This window comes from Aulostomus chinensis, chromosome 3, assembly GCF_037954235.1.
Source record: "Aulostomus chinensis isolate RoL2024-O1b breed Wild chromosome 3, RoL_Achi_v1.0, whole genome shotgun sequence".
NCBI lineage: Eukaryota > Metazoa > Chordata > Actinopteri > Syngnathiformes > Aulostomidae > Aulostomus > Aulostomus chinensis.
This window is the reverse complement of record NC_141322.1, coordinates 2341315-2357417: the sequence shown is the minus strand read 5'-3', so window position 1 is coordinate 2357417 and position 16103 is coordinate 2341315. Positions and strand designations below refer to the sequence as shown.

The 16103-nt window shown below is 49.3% G+C and overlaps 1 protein-coding gene across 4 annotated transcripts in view; it reads right to left on the bottom strand.

The window, feature by feature from the left end:
- Positions 1 to 12289, bottom strand: part of sox13 (SRY-box transcription factor 13) — a 39968-nt gene extending 27679 nt beyond the window's left edge. For all 4 annotated transcript variants that reach the window (XR_015112237.1, XM_086200551.1, XM_086200552.1 and 1 more), the window contains exon 1: positions 11870 to 12289. The gene's annotated coding sequence lies outside the window, so the exon portion shown is untranslated. The remainder of the gene's footprint in view (positions 1 to 11869) is intronic.
- Between the last annotated feature and the right edge of the window lie 3814 nt (positions 12290 to 16103).

Below are 16103 nucleotides of genomic sequence, written 5' to 3'. Positions count from 1 at the left end.
CAGCGCCGCCGGATCAGCAGGCACCATGTCAGATGAGCCGCGAGCTAACATGCTGCAATGATCACAAACAGTTCGGGGGGGAATAAAAGTAATGCAGTAAAGTAATACATTACTTGTAAATAGCAGAGTAACGTGAGGCGATTCCAGTAAAACTACTCCAGTTATGGTAACGGGTTTCCAGTGGAAAGGGGGTGAACAGACCTCTGGTTCCTGGGGACAACTTTAGTTTTCAAATCACTGATTTAATATCCATGATGATGCTGAACAGTTAGTTTTGAGCAATCACGTGACACCGTCGACCAATCAGAGCGGTTACAGGAAGCGGCCTTGGCTGGAAGGAGCCCTGGGGAACGGAGTTTAGTTACTTGGTGAGTTTTCACAGGCAGAAACATTTTTTTATCCCGTAAATGTTGCCAGCATGTATATGTACACATACACACATCCAAACCCAACATAGATAAAAGTACACACGTACAGGAGAAACCCAGAACTGGAGTAACGCATCACTGTCCATGTAAGACGCGTCTGGCTCTCAACCTGTGGATTCTGTTGACGTTTTGGAGGTGATTTCCTGTTTCTCCTCATCACTTCTTAAATCTGAAAATACCTCCTAGTTGAACAGTCAAGAAACACCCATCGCCTCCATATTTGTAGTCCAGATGAGCATAAATGAGGCTGGGGGTGAGTCATGAAAAGCCCAGGTGCACTCCTGCTGTTATTTTGGTGAAAGTAACACAAAAGTTGTGTAATAAGTAACTTATTACTCTAAACAAAAGTCATACTGTGAAGTAACTTATTACTTTTACATTAAATTAACTAGTAATGTTGAATATATCCCATTTTGGAAGTAATCTGCCAAACACTGGTCATATGACAACATCCTGCTGCTATAACACACACACACACACACACACACACACACACACAGAGTCTGGAGGAAACTGATGCCAAACTGAGTGTTTGAGATGTAAAGTCATGTGAGAATCTATGAACATGAGGGCAAAGATGACATCATCACCACTTTCAGAGGAGTTAAAGCTCGATGGCAACTTTCTAACGACGCAACAAAACAACAAATCTGATTCTAAATGTTTGTCATCAGTTACCATGACAGCAGGGGCACTTTTCCTGAGAGGATGCAACTCTGCCGTAGCGCCACCTTTCAGACTGCTGATCATAAATCCATGAATCTGAATAAATGAAGGTAAAGTCCTGTTTTCAGGCCCGGATGTTCTGACAAGATGCTTCATTTTCATTGGCTTTGGTGAAGTGTGGTTTTTGAAACGTGAACCATCCATCCATCTATCCCTCCAACCATCCCTCCAACCATCCCTCCAACCATCCCTCCAACCATCCCTCCATCCATCCCTCCATCCATCCCTCCAACCATCCCTCCATCCATCCCTCCAACCATCCATCCCTCCAACCATCCCTCCATCCATCCCTCCATCCATCTATCCCTCCAACCATCCCTCCAACCATCCCTCCAACCATCCCTCCATCCATCCCTCCAACCATCCATCCCTCCAACCATCCCTCCATCTATCCAACCATCCCTCCAACCATCCCTCCATCTATCCAACCATCCCTCCATCCATCCCTCCAACCATCCATCCCTCCAACCATCCAACCATCCCTCCAACCATCCATCCCTCCATCCATCCCTCCCTCCAACCATCCCTCCAACCATCCATCCAACCATCCATCCATCCATCTATCCAACCATCCCTCCAACCATCCCTCCAACCATCCATCCCTCCAACCATCCAACCATCCCTCCAACCATCCATCCCTCCCTCCAACCATCCATCCCTCCAGCCATCCCTCCAACCATCCATTCCTCCAACCATCCATTCCTCCAACCATCCATCCATCCATCCATCCATCCATCCCTCCATCCATCCATCCAACCATCCCTCCAACCATCCATCCATCATCCATCCGTCCCTCCAACCATCCATCCATTCATCCCTCCAACCATCCCTCCATCCATCCCTCCAACCATCCCTCCATTCATCCCTCCAACCATCCCTCCATCCATCCCTCCAACCATCCATCCCTCCAACCATCCAACCATCCATCCCTCCATCCATCCATCCAACCATCCATCCATCCATCCATCCATCCCTCCATCCATCCCTCCAACCATCCATCCAACCATCCATCCCTCCATCCATCCCTCCAACCATCCATCCCTCCAACCATCCATCCATCCATTCATCCCTCCAACCATCCCTCCATCCATCCCTCCAACCATCCATCCCTCCAACCATCCAACCATCCCTCCAACCATCCATCCCTCCATCCATCCCTCCAACCATCCATCCCTCCAACCATCCATCCATCCCTCCATCATCCAACCATCCCTCCAACCATCCATCCATCCCTCCAACCATCCATCCATCCCTCCCTCCATCTTCTCCCTCTTCTCCTGTTCAGGGTGGTGGGGGTGGAGCGTATCCCAGCAGCCTTCCCCCTGGACAGGTCACCAGTCCATGGCAGGGCCAACACAGGGAAGACCAGTCGAGCCAGGATGCAGACGACTCGGAACGTTCCAGTGATGAATCCTGAGTGTTGACGGGGGCTCTGGTTCTTGGAATCATGTTGTTGGTTATGTTGCCGGGCAGTTTAAGGAGATACACATCAATAATTATAACAACTGCAACCAGAACGACCACAAAGCAGCTTCACAACTTGGCCCTCCACAAAAACATCCTGGGAAAATAAATATGGAAAAACACGCCTTGCTCTGACGTGATCGTCGCCTCCAGACGAGCGAGCAGCGCGGCGAGCTGAGGACGGACCAGAGAGTCGAACACGAGCTGCTCTTATGATTTAAAAAAAAAAATCATCATCTTGAGATGAGTGAGCTCGCATTCCCTGAATAACGAGATAATTAAAAAAACGGCAATAGTTTGGTTTTGCCAAGACAACAAGATAAACGAGCCCTTTATCATCGTGAGATAACGGCATTAAAAAAGCAATTACAGAACAAACTTTCTCAGCTTCAGCAGAGCCGCACGTCCAGCGACGGTCTGAAAGAACTCCCATCGACATATTTGACCTTGGCGGGTGTCACCTGACTCAGGATCCGCCCGCATGTATCAGACAAACGTGAACACGTGTGTGCGCACGCAGGTTTACCAGTGCACAACACATACGTGTGACCCACGGTGTGTGTGACACACAGGCACCGGCTGTTCTGGAGCTGTGGAAGGTTGATGCACACACACATGAATGGATCACACACGGAAGGAACCAACACCCCCATCAGAAGCTGCTGATAGCAACAACAACAACAACAACAACAACAACAACAACAACAACAAAGGCTCTTATCAAACCTGGCTGACGCTCCATCTGTAATTATGGCTTTTTGCCCGATGAGTTGATGTGTGAACGTCTATGAGGGTTTGTTAAAAAGGAATATCTTCTATGATCAAAAACAAATCATTGCAAATCAAAAACTGCTTCAAGTTGTGCATGAGAATCTAAAAGTTTTATTAACTTTTTGTACATTTTTACTCATTCATGTGAACAATATTGTAGTTTTTCTGGATAGTTTTTTTTACTGCAACTCCTGCTTGTTTGTCTGCAAAATGAAGAGAAGAAATTCACCTCTGATCATTGACTGTCACCGTCAGTCGGGATGAAACGATCCCAAGCAGCCATGATGACACTTTACGTCTCTGTCAGAACCCTGATTCACACCATGACCTTCTCTCTCTCTCTCTGTCTGTCTGTCTCTCTCTCTCTCTCACACACACACACACACACACACACACACACACACACACACGTCTTGGCTTTAGTCACCGCCGCCTCATTTCTTTTTCCGAAGCACAGGTTAAAAAGCAGCCATTTTTCTTTTCATGCCTCCCTCCCTCCTTCCCTTCCTCTCTCTCATCCCTCTCCCTCCCCTTCTCTCTCTCCCTCCCTCTCTCCTCTCTCTCTCCATCCCTCCCTCCCTGTCTCTCCCTCTCCTCCCCTGAAACAGGTCGTCTATTGTGATGGGTAGTGAAAGGCTACAGTGGCATTTATAAGAGAGGAGGAGGGGGAAGGGGGGTAGACAAAACACACTCCCAATAAAGAGATAGAACAAGAGAAGAAAGGATGTGTATGAAGGCCACTTTTTTTCTCCTCTTCCTTCACAAAGCCCCCTCGCCCCCCCACCCTCTCACCCTCTGCTCCTCCAGGCTAGTGCAGACAAAAGAGGCCTGACTCTCACAATGTGCTGCCTCCTTTAGCCCGGCACACTTTTTATCCTCCGCCTCTTCTGGAGAGGACCCACGTGTGCGCAAAGTGCATGTGTGTGTTTTATGGAGTTTGAAATGGTGGGTGTGTGGGTGGTGGTGGTGGTGGTGGTGGTGGTGTGTGTGTGTGTGTGTGTGTGTGTGTGGGGGGGGGTCTATGTTTGCTGAAGGTCTTACAGACCAAGGGGCCAGAGCTCTGAGGTGTTACTATGGAAACACCTTTGAGCAGTAAGAAGCACAACAGGTGATTCTGCGGAGGGCCTGTTCATCTCAGCACTGAGAAACTGCAGGAGGTCTGTACGTGTGTGTGTGTGTGTGTGTGTGTGTGTGTGTGTGTGTTCCACAACTGTAGCTACATATGCCACAAATAACTTCGAAGCATAGGTCTTAACCAGCTCCAATAAGCCAGACATCATGTCTGAAGTTGCTGGCTGACCAGCTTAATCACACACACACACACACACACACACACACACACACACACACACACACACACACACACACACACACAGCCTGACCGATCAGACCTGACAATAGCCGAGACACATCTGGAGACAAACAGTCCAGGAACACTGGTGGAACAGGAGAAAACATCCATCGTTCACTCGTTCACAGCAAAATCAACTACAAGCTGGAGAAGCAAGACGAGGACCAGAACTGATTATAGATTTATAGATTTATAGATTATAGATTTATAGATTATAGATTTATAGATTATAGATTTCACATCTCTGCAGAGTCTGGATCAGGACCAGAGACACTTCTCAATGCAACAAAATGAATCTTTGGATGGACAGAAGAGACGATGATGAGCAGTGCTGAGCGTTCCGGGCGTGACGCTCCCTGCACGCTGGAGTGTTCACACCAGAGCCTGGCGCTAGCAGAACCGCTACTTCTGGATAGCTTCCCAAACCTTGTTGGACCAGGCGGGAGCCAATTGTGATCGTGACTTTTCTAGATCTTCCAAAGAGCATCACAAATAATGTAGCTTCCGTTTCACAGCAGGACAGCGTTCTGAAACTCAGACTGTCACAGCCTTGAATATTCCAACCCGCCGCCCTCCACAATCACAAACGCGCATGAACATACCCTGATCCTGTCTTTTGGACATGCTTTATGTTTGTCCTCTATCAAAAGATAGATAAACACTTCATACAGACACTTGAACACAAAGATCCCCACACACACACACACACACACAAACACACACATATACACACGCAAAATACGTGATGTCACACGTTCTGCTCGCAGGAATCAGAGTTTCACTGAACTCAGAGACATTGCAACCAGGCCTCTCGTGTATCCATGCACGTCCGTCCCTGACTAGAGGACCAAACATTCACAACAACAGCAGCAACAGCTGGAGGGAGAAATATGTAAAACAGAGGAGCTCCTAATTTTGAAAATGGGCAAACAAACTTCTAAATTTCATGCTGGATGATGGATGAGGATGCAAAAGTGGTTTAATGCCACAAATTGAAGTTTTCCACATGAACCAGTGTTGAGCTGGGGGGGGGGGGGGGGGGCTGCAGTGTTAGGGTGGTCTGAACCGTGGCAGCAGGGAACAGCAAAGTATTCAGCCGATGTACAGAAATGATTCATTCACAACTAACAAAACTTCGTAACGCAAAGGTATCAAATAACCACAATATCAATTATGCGCCAATCAAAGGCAGGTTAGTGAGGTGATGCGATGTGTTCAACCTCTTCCCTGACCGACAGACATTCGGTCTAAAAATAGTCAAAAATATGTTAAATCAGTAAAACACCGACCGCTCAGGCTAGCTTAGCAGGGGAAGACCAGCGCAGTGGGTTAGCTTAGCTACAAACAACAAGCCAGCAACACAGTCACATGACTTCACAACAAGATCCAGGCAGATCTGACAAAACTAAAATAACAATAAAGTATTGCTACTTTTATTTTGAAGGCGAGATAATTGCACTGGAAGCGACTCATGTGGGAAACTGATCCAGGATCAGGCTGCCTGAGGCAGACACGTCCTCCTACCCAGGACGTGGAGGTGAGAGGGAGACGGATCTGAAGAATGATTATTTCTGAATAAAGGAAGTGCTGATCTGACATCAGTGTTACAAATAACAGGAAACACACACACACACACACACGGGAATAGAGTGAGACCTCAAGGCTAAGGAGAAGCCATCTAAATGAACCCAAATTCCAATTATTTGGAGGTGATACATGAGTGTGTGTGTGTGTGTGTGTGTGTGTGTGTGTGTGTGTATGTGTGTGTGTGTGTGTGTGTGTGTGTGTGTGCGCGCGGCATCACAAACACTTGCAAACTTAAAGCTCAAATCATTTCAGGAGGCTCCAACAAGTAACCTCAGTTCATCAGCGAACGTTTCAATGGTTGTTGAAGCACCGGCTCTCATTGATGAGCCAAAAGGAAGTCTCTGAACTCTGGGAGCAGGGACTGACAGCCCTCCCTCTCACTGAAGCTCCTCATACCCCTGCAAGAACATGGACACGTCTCTCTCAGAACTCCTGAGTAAGCAGATGAACCTTCACGTCCGGAGCAAAAACCCAAATCTGGAAACACCCTCCTCCGGCACCGGCGTCTCCTCTGACATCACACTCCTCAGCCGACCGCACCGCTGCGTTCTCTCCCTCATTCTTCCAGGAGGTAGAAACGCCTCACCTCAGAACCCTGCAGCACTTTCAATCAATTTAAAACACGCAACCAAATCTCAAACCGAGTCTCCTCTCCTTTGTCCATCATCGGTAGTTTATGACGGGGAAACGACGGCGAATGCACGCTTCCATCTTTTCAAAATGTTTTCAACACAACTTAGAAATTCTGAATGTTTCCACCTGTTCAGGAGTTACGAAACGAGAGGAATCGAACGAACTTGTTATGCAACAGTTAACAGATTATGTAAAATAAAGAGAAGGTCATGAATTTTTTTCCAAGAAACTTTTTTCTTTTGACAAGGAGAAAATCTGTTAATGGCAAATTTACTGGTAGGTGAGAACGATTTTTTACAACATTTTGCAAGACATGAATTTCTGGCAGTGTAAAGACGAAGCTGCTGCTTCTCGGAACAAAGTTAATTTCCTTTTTTAAAACGCGCAAGAAAGTGCTCATAAAAAAATAATAAATGACACATTGGCTACAAATGAGACCAATAAGAGCTTCTGAAATGTGACACACACACACACACACACACACACACACACACACACACACACACACACACACACACACACACACACACACACACACCATAAGAGATATTTAAACAACTCAGAAACAAAAAAGCAATGAGATATTTAACCTCACCAGCCGCTGGCATTCACTGAAGTAAAACAGGAATCTTACTCTAAAAGTGTGTGTGTGTGTGTGTGTGTGTGTGTGTGTGTGTGTGTGTGTGTGGGTGTGTGTTAAGCTGCCAGGTAAGGACTTGTCCCCCACCCAACGTGAGTGTGTATGCTCATTTTTCTGAGTGTGTCTTCCCTATGTAGTTGCGACAGTCACCTTTTTTTTTTTTCCCCTCCTCCACCTGCGAGAGGTCCGGTGAAGAACGCTGAACGAGAACCTCCAGGTTCTAAGGTTCCGTCCTGTTCTGACCTGACACACACGTGGAGCGGCTCTTGACTGCGGCTCCTGTTACCTCAGAGATTTCAAACAGAAAAATGAAACTTAAGTGCTTCTTGGCAGTTGAACTTTGACTACAATCTCATAAAAATCTGCCTCCTCGGCCGCTGCGCCGGCTCTTTGTGATGCGCGGAGTCGTTGTCGGCTACATTCTGCCAGGCTGAACACGAGGAGAATAGGCGGTTATATAATGCAGTGCAGGACATTGTGAGGCACACAAGCACACATAGAAAAGGCTTGAGCTCTCATCCGACGGCACAAAAAGTTGCTCTGAACTGATGTCATCACCTTCACGGAAGGAGAAGCCGCCAATCACATTTTGTACAGAATTATCAGACAACGGGGAGAAAACAGTGGAAAACCAGCGAAGTCAAGGGTGATGAGTTCGTTCCACCGGACCAGAAGTCCAGTAAACTCTTACGTAACACCAAGAAGCGCTCACAGTCCAGGCGCTGGGACCTGAAAATCCTCGAGGTTTGCGCACGAGTGTTGAACGGAGGTGACCTGAACAAGCCGGCGTCAGGTGGAGGTTTGACCTGAAGCTGCGTGAGGATTCTCCCGAAAGACGAAACCTCAGAGCAAAAGAGCGAGTGACCTGCTCGGCTGCGTGAGCGCCATCAGGTCACGTGATTGAACTTCTGCTGCTGCGCCAGGATACACGAACAGAGGAAGAACAGTGGGCGGGGCTGTGCCCCCCACCTGCTGGTCACAGTCAGACTTTCTCCTGGTTCACCTTTTGTGTCACAAACCAAAACCAGTTCACCGGCGACGAGCAGCATCCACGACAACCAGCAGTACGGCGCCAAATCCCAACCAAAGTTCTGTCCTGACTCTGTCCAAGTAGAGCAGGTCCAGCACCTCCCTCCTTCAATGAACCTCCACCCAACAATTCTCCATCAGCAAGCACATCCTGCAACAGCAGCCACCAGAACCTTCCTTTACCAGCAGGAAGGTGGAGCAGATCCAGGATCAGTGGGGATGGACCGGTTGGAGGACAGACGTGAGTTCAAGTAAAGAAAAACAGAGTTGAGACGCTTCCTGCGTCGGTCCGATGATTCCTCAACGGTCCTGGATTGAGCCTCACCAACAAACCTGGTCAATAACCTTCATCTAATCAATGCGGCGAGGAGAGACTGTGGAATTACCTTCATTTTACCGTTGTTATTATTATTATCATTGTTATTAAAATGCTCTAAATCACAGTCAAACAACCTCTTAAAGGCTGAAACTTGGAGACTTTAACAAACGTCTTCAAATGTTTTGGCCGACAAAAAGTCCGAAACCCACCAGCGTCGACGGGGGAGCAGTGAGGACGCACAGCAACCCCAGACAGGCTCAGACGCTCTCGCCACTGAAGGAACGAAGGCCAAATACAATTCTGAGGATAAAGGCGTCCGACTCGTCCAGGTTTGTGTGGCTCCTCCTCCTGACACGGTGGTGCTTTCTCTGAAGATACGCCCGTTTCCTCACTCGCCCACATGCATTAACACGCCACGTTTCTGCTCTAGAAGGGGAAAACATCTTTGTTCATAAACTCAACCAGGAACTCAAATTTCAATGATTCCAAAAAATAATTTAAAGACAAACATCCATCCTTCCGCTTGTTCCTATTAAGGGTCGCGGGGGTGGAGCCTATCCCAGCGGCTACGGGCGAGAGCCGGGGTTCACCCTGGACGGGTCACCCGTCCATGGCAGGGACAAACAACCATTGGCTCTCCCAGCCACGCCTACGGTCAATTTAGAGTCTGGATTAACCTGGTCCCTCTTGATGTCTTTGGACTGTGGAGGAAGCTGGAGTACCAGAGAGAACCCAGCAGGAACAGGGAGAACATGGAGACTCACCCAGAAAGACCCCGTGCTGCAGCCGGGGCTCCACCCACAACCTTCTTGCTGGGGGGCCACAGTGAGGACCACTGCTCCACCCACAACCTTCTTGCTGGGGGCCACAGTGAGGACCACTGCTCCACCCACAACCTTCTTGCTGGGGGCCACAGTGAGGACCACTGCTCCACCCACAACCTTCTTGCTGGGGGGCCACAGTGAGGACCACTGTGCATTTTTACTTAATTCTCAACTTCCTCCTTCCTCAGTTTTCATGAACTTTACTCTTTTTTCAATTCACAAAAACTAAAAAAACCCATCAACTCATTGGATCTGGATCACATCTGGACTTCTGCTCGGAAACTAATCCAACTGCTGCTCAGTGACAGTGAACCGCTTCGCCCTGACAGCCTGTAGGAGATGGAGGAGGCCTCAGCGACGCAGCAGTGAGAGCCATCAGTCAGAGCCATCAGTAAGAGCAGACGCTGGCGGATTAACCCGCCACAGCCTTCAACCGCCAATCAGCCGGCGTGAGCGTTCACGCTCTCGTCTCTGGGATTCCTGCGGCGTTTTATGTCAGGAGATCACAAGGCATTCCCCCAACCTGGCATTGTTCTGTGACTGGCCTGAGACTGCTGAAGGAGAGGCTGAGGAGCGCGCACACACACACACACACACACACACACACACACACACACACACACACACACACACACTTTGTGGTGTTTCTCTGAGGACACGTGGTTCAATAGGACTCCGAAAACAATGTCCAGAGGATATGACAGGTCAGGGGAGAGATTGTTTGCTCTGCTGCTCTTATGGAGATGGTCATGGCATGGGTCTCTCTCTCTCTATCTCTTCTCTCTCTCTCTGCTCACATTTGTTGGTGGTGGAGGGAGAAGCTGCTCTATCACAGGAGTTCATGCTTTGCTACGTCGCTGGGATTCGACAACACACTCAAATGAGCTGAAAACGTTTCCGCTAAACTGAGCTGAGAGTTCTATTTTTTATTTTGGTATTTCTGCAGATTTTCTGGAAAATGCACAAATAAAAGGATGAACCCAAACATGTGTGTGTGTGTCTCTCTCTCTCTCTCCCTCTCTCCTCACCCCGCTGGGCGAGGCAGATGGCCGCGCCCCCCCAGAGCCCCTACCGCCCAAACCTGCATGTGTTGAAAGAGGCCGGTCACCAGCTGAGTGTCTTCATTTTAACAGACATCAGTGGAAACTCTTGTGGAGTGGATGAATCGCAGCTCTGACAGACTTTGGTGGCCATTTCTGACTCTGATCATCATGGAGTTCCCTGAACTACAGAACCACGGGAGTCAGGGGGGACAGAGGCGCCATGATGTGAGTCACCTGCCAGCCTCCATGAACCCATTCACCTGGGACGAGGAGGAGGAGGGCAGAGGTGAAGGGTGACATGCCTAAACCACTCCTTAGAGTATCACCTGAGTGTGTGTGTGTGTGTGTGTGTGTGTGTGTGTGTGTTTAAGTGTGTGTGTGAGAGAGAGAGAGAGAATGAGAGGCAGCCTATATTGTATACACACCCTCCAGCAGCGATGACAGACGAGCTTTACATCAGCACTGTTCTCACATCAGAGTGAGTTTAAGTTGGAGAAAGAAAGACAAAAAGAAAGAAGAAGCAGGGGTGAGGAGATGGAGAGAACGAGGAGAGAAAGGAGATTGACGGAGAGAAAGGTCAGGGGCTCCCCACTGACACACAGCTTTGTATGGAGCCAGCCACTGAAAAGACACACACACACGCGGACACACACACACGCGGACACACACATACACACACACACACACACACACACACACACACACACACCTTCACCCGCTGGGTGAGGAACTGCTCCCTCATCTGTTGTCTTGTGTGTTACACAACCCTTCTGCACCTCGCAGACCCTCACACGTCACCCGGGACCCCCGGTGCCCCCCGAGCGACCAGAACCAGACTCATCACAACTTCCATTTCCTGATCAGAACACGAACGAGCCCCTCATGTCACTCCCGAACTTTACACAATCTGCCAGGAATAATTTCAAAAAGAAAGTATCCCCAGCCACCCACCCACCCCCAGGCTCAGCTGAAGGAACCGAAGGATGAAGGAAAGTTTCGGACCTTCTGAAGTCCGGACGGGCGGCGCGGCGAGCTGAAGCCTGTTGCCACTCACCAGTCCCGGTGCGCGCTCAACTCTCCCCGACAAACACAAACTTCCGTCCTCCTCCTCGTCTTCTCCAACCGCTCGGTGCTGCCGGGACGGAGGCTGCTCGCTGTGGCTCGTGCTCCGGTCCTCCGCGAGCTCAGACGGGCGACGGTGGCGGGTGAGATGACGGGCGGCGGCGCGCGGACAGGCGGACGTCCTCCTCTCGTTCACCGGCGGCGACTCTCTCTCTGCCGGGCTGGTCTCCGCGGCCGCAGCCCGCCGCCGCTCACCTCCCACTTAAAGGGCAAGGGACGGATTTCCAGCTTGTGGTCGCGGAGACACGCGCGCGCGCTCGCACGCACGCGCGCAGAGAGTAAATAACAAAAGACGAGCCGCCGGTGGCTCCCTGGCGGAGGATCGAAGCCGCCGTCGATGACTGGGGACGCGGACAACATCTGCGCCGACTCCCGCCTGACAGAGTTCAGCCTCAGACCCGAGACGGCTTCTCCCTCATCAGTGACAGATGAGGGGTTTCATTCCTGAGTGGCAGTACCCCCCCCCCACACACACACACACACACACACACACTTGCATATATTTCAATCATGGATTTTACACAACTGCACACTTTACTTACAACCATTGGGATGACATTTATATATCAATTATTTAGGTTTTAAATAAAGTTGGTCCCTGAGTGCGGCCCTGACCCTTGACGCCCCGGGCCGTCCGCCATGTGCAGCGTCAGCGGTTCATCCAGTGTCTGAGAAAAAGTTTAATTACAGTGTTCGTCTGCCCAAAACTGGACTTTAAACCCCCGTTAACATGTGAGTTCCACTGGAGTCAAACGTGTGAAAGTCGACTATCACATCTGCGATCGGGAGTCGAATCGCTGGTACGCACAGCTGGTTCCTGATGGGTCTGGCCTTCTGCACGCCATCTTGCAACAGCAGCACCAACACGGTATTTGTGGACCGAGACAAACGTGAACCGAGGGAACCGTGGGTTTGAAAGACACGCTGCTGATTAACGTCAGACTGCCACCTGCTGACTTCTGTTAGTGAAACGTCGGCCCAGTTCACCTGCGTTAGTTCGTGTTTCAGTCTGCGTATGGAGAGTTCTGAGCTCCCTCAGGTCTCAGGTCTCATTTTTCCACCAAATTGTGGTTATTATGCGCATCATGGAGCTCTACAGAGTCGCTGAGATGGTTGTAGCCTGTTAGCTAACTTGTAGCCATTAGCTTGTTTTCATATTTACCCACTGGAGGCAAATACGGGATCAGGAATAAACAGGAGCTTCCCAAACACTCATACATCTGTGTTTCATAAGGAATTAATGGACTTCTGGTGTGTTAGATGCTACTCGTGTGTGTATTGTGCTTAACAAAAGTGTATTTGCAGTGCAAAGCGGACTGGGACGAGTGCATAGGAATACTTCTGTGTTGAGGCTTCCTGCAGCGGGACCAGTGCGTCTATTTTGAGGAACAACAACACTTCAGCAGTAGAAGGTATTTCTAGCAAAGAGAACTTGAGTTTCTCACCACACTTGCTGCTCTTTGGAGCATCAGAGTAGGAAGCGATGAAGTGAACTGTTCCATGTTGAGTGGCACTACATCTATAATCCGTGTTCTACATCGTGCAGTGCTAATTGTTCTACTCTGACAATAGGGACATTTGGCCCGAATGGCACCGTTGACTCAGGGTGATTATAGCTGCTAAACTCAGCTGGGGTCCTCCGTCGATGGCCCACGTCTGATCAAGTTATTATTTTTGGGCCTCGTCTGGCCCACGCAGCCCTTGTCAGTGCCGTAACTGGGCCACACACGTTAAAAGTACACGCCGCCTAGATCCGGCCCTGGTGGGCGCCGTCTGGCGACCTATGGTGACGTGCGTTGCGTGATTTTAACACACACACACACACACACACACACACACACACACACACACACACAGTTTCGGTTTGACACCTCATTTGTTGTATGAATTTATTTTTGCTCTTTCTCTTTTATGAAACGATGGCCGCGATGTCGTGTCGACACATCCAGGATCTCTGTAATGAGCCTGAAAATACCTCACAACTGCGGCCGCGCAATCAGTGCCACCGAGGTGGTCACCAGCTGCTTGAGTCAACCGTTTGCGCCGAGGTCCGTTGGATCCTCAGGAATGGCTACGTCTAATAGAACTGACAGGCCTGTGGGCGGGACTTTCACACATTGCGGTCTGTTAAACTTTTCCTGAGCAGGTCTGTCGCACAAGTTACCATGGCAATAGATCAGACCAGCGCATCAGGCGTGTGCATGAAATGCTCTTCTTAGCAAATTTGTTCTCACGCCCAGTGGGATTATTTCTTTGGTAACTTTTGTAGCTCCTTGCTGCTGACATCTCTTGTGTACGGTGGGAGTCACACAAACAACCCTAGCGCGTACACGCAGAAGAACATTTCATGAATGGAGTTTCTTGTTGGTATTTGACACCAGCGGCTAAACCAGAACCTCTCCGCTGTTTCTGGAACCAAGGAAACAACCTGGCAGCCACACCAACCTGTGGAGAAATATGAGTGAGCGTAGCGCTCATATTAAACTTGCTAGTGACTTCAACAAATCGCCCCGTCAGTGATTCACTGGGAATTCGAGACGGCGGGGAGCTGACAGGGCTGAGTGACATCTGGAGGGCTGTAACACGCAAGACACACGAGGAACTTGATTTTCATTCTGCTGCTTTGCAACACAGCAACATCAACCGATTTACAGTTCTACCATTTTAGATTAATCAACACCGTAATGGACCATACAAGTACCTCATATTCCATGAAGATGTGTGTGTGTGTGAGCATGTGTGTTTGCAAGTGTGTGTGTGTGTGCGTGTGTGTGTGCGTGTGTGTGTGTGTATGTGTGTGTGTGTGTGTGTGTGTGTGGGTGAGTGACTCCTTTCCCACTGGCATCAGATGTCCTGCTAGCTGTTAGCGGCCAGCTAGCACCACAGTTGTCTCCTCTCTGATTGTAGGAAACAAATAAATTATGCACTGCAACTGTCTCTGGGCTCCTCGTATCTCAGCGGTGCCTGGTTGCAGACCAGGGGTACCTGGTTCCAGAACAGCAGTGCCTGGTTCCGGAGCAGAGAGTGTCAGTGCCTGTGAGGAACCAGTTTTCCATGCAGGTGGTTCAGAATGAGGAACCTGTTCTGAACCAGCCCTGGAACTGGCTTGGTTTTGGGGGGTATACCCTAATGCAAGTGTAACTGCTGTTAAATCTCCTTCTGCGTTTTGTGATTTATGGACCGACGCTCTCTTCAACCTGAGACCAGCCTTTATTGCCTGCCTTCAGCATAAAAGCGGGCACAGTAATGCAGCACTGCTCTAGAGAAAAGTTAGCAAAAATGAGCTTAGCTGAGGAGCTAAGGAAGCTAACTGTCACTGTAAACTGACAGAATTTAAACAGTTTGGCACATTAAAGTGAGGGCAATGCAGTCGCCACCTTCTTACGTGTAGTCAGACATAGAATTATGATAGCTGTGTCTTTGAATTACATTATTTTGGCGGTGCTTAACGTTACGCTGTGCTTCCTGTGACCTACTGCGGCAACAATCTCTCATGCTGGCACTGTGCTGACGTCACTGCTGAGAGACCCGTCAACCAGTGAAGATTCACAATACCTGAACAAACTAAAATATGATTGGCTGTGATTGCGGCAAGTGGAATCAACCACAAAACTCTGTTACACAAGTGTAACGCGCTATAACTTGAACTCATCGTCAGGCCGGAACACTCATCAGATGGGTGAAGTTCACCAAACTCAGCTTCCTCGCCATGGTAACGCCATACCGGTCTCGGTCGGTCTCGATAGTCACCGATCCTCAAGTTCTTCAGGTGGTTCTGATCACATCTGGTCCACCCAGGAGGAGGAGGACCTTTAGAAGTGTTTAAAAAGAAAACCATGTCATTTGTGGTTGCCACCAGGTGGCGCTGTCAATAATCAGCCTCAAAAACTAATATTTTCCCCTCCTTCCAAGTATTGTTACAGATTGTCCTTAAAGTTTTTCTTACAATCCGGGCGGTAAAACAAACGCCACCTCCTGGGCCGCTGTTCTCGCCGTCACTAAACTGAGGAGCACCAGCAGGACCGACTCCGTTCACGGCTCCACCAGGAGGAGGAGCAGCGGCGGAGCTCCCCGAGGACCATCCAGGTGTGCAGAGCGCCAGCCGGCCGTTGAGCATTCACTGACATGGCCTTAAAGGGATAGTTCACCCCAAAATTAAGATACAG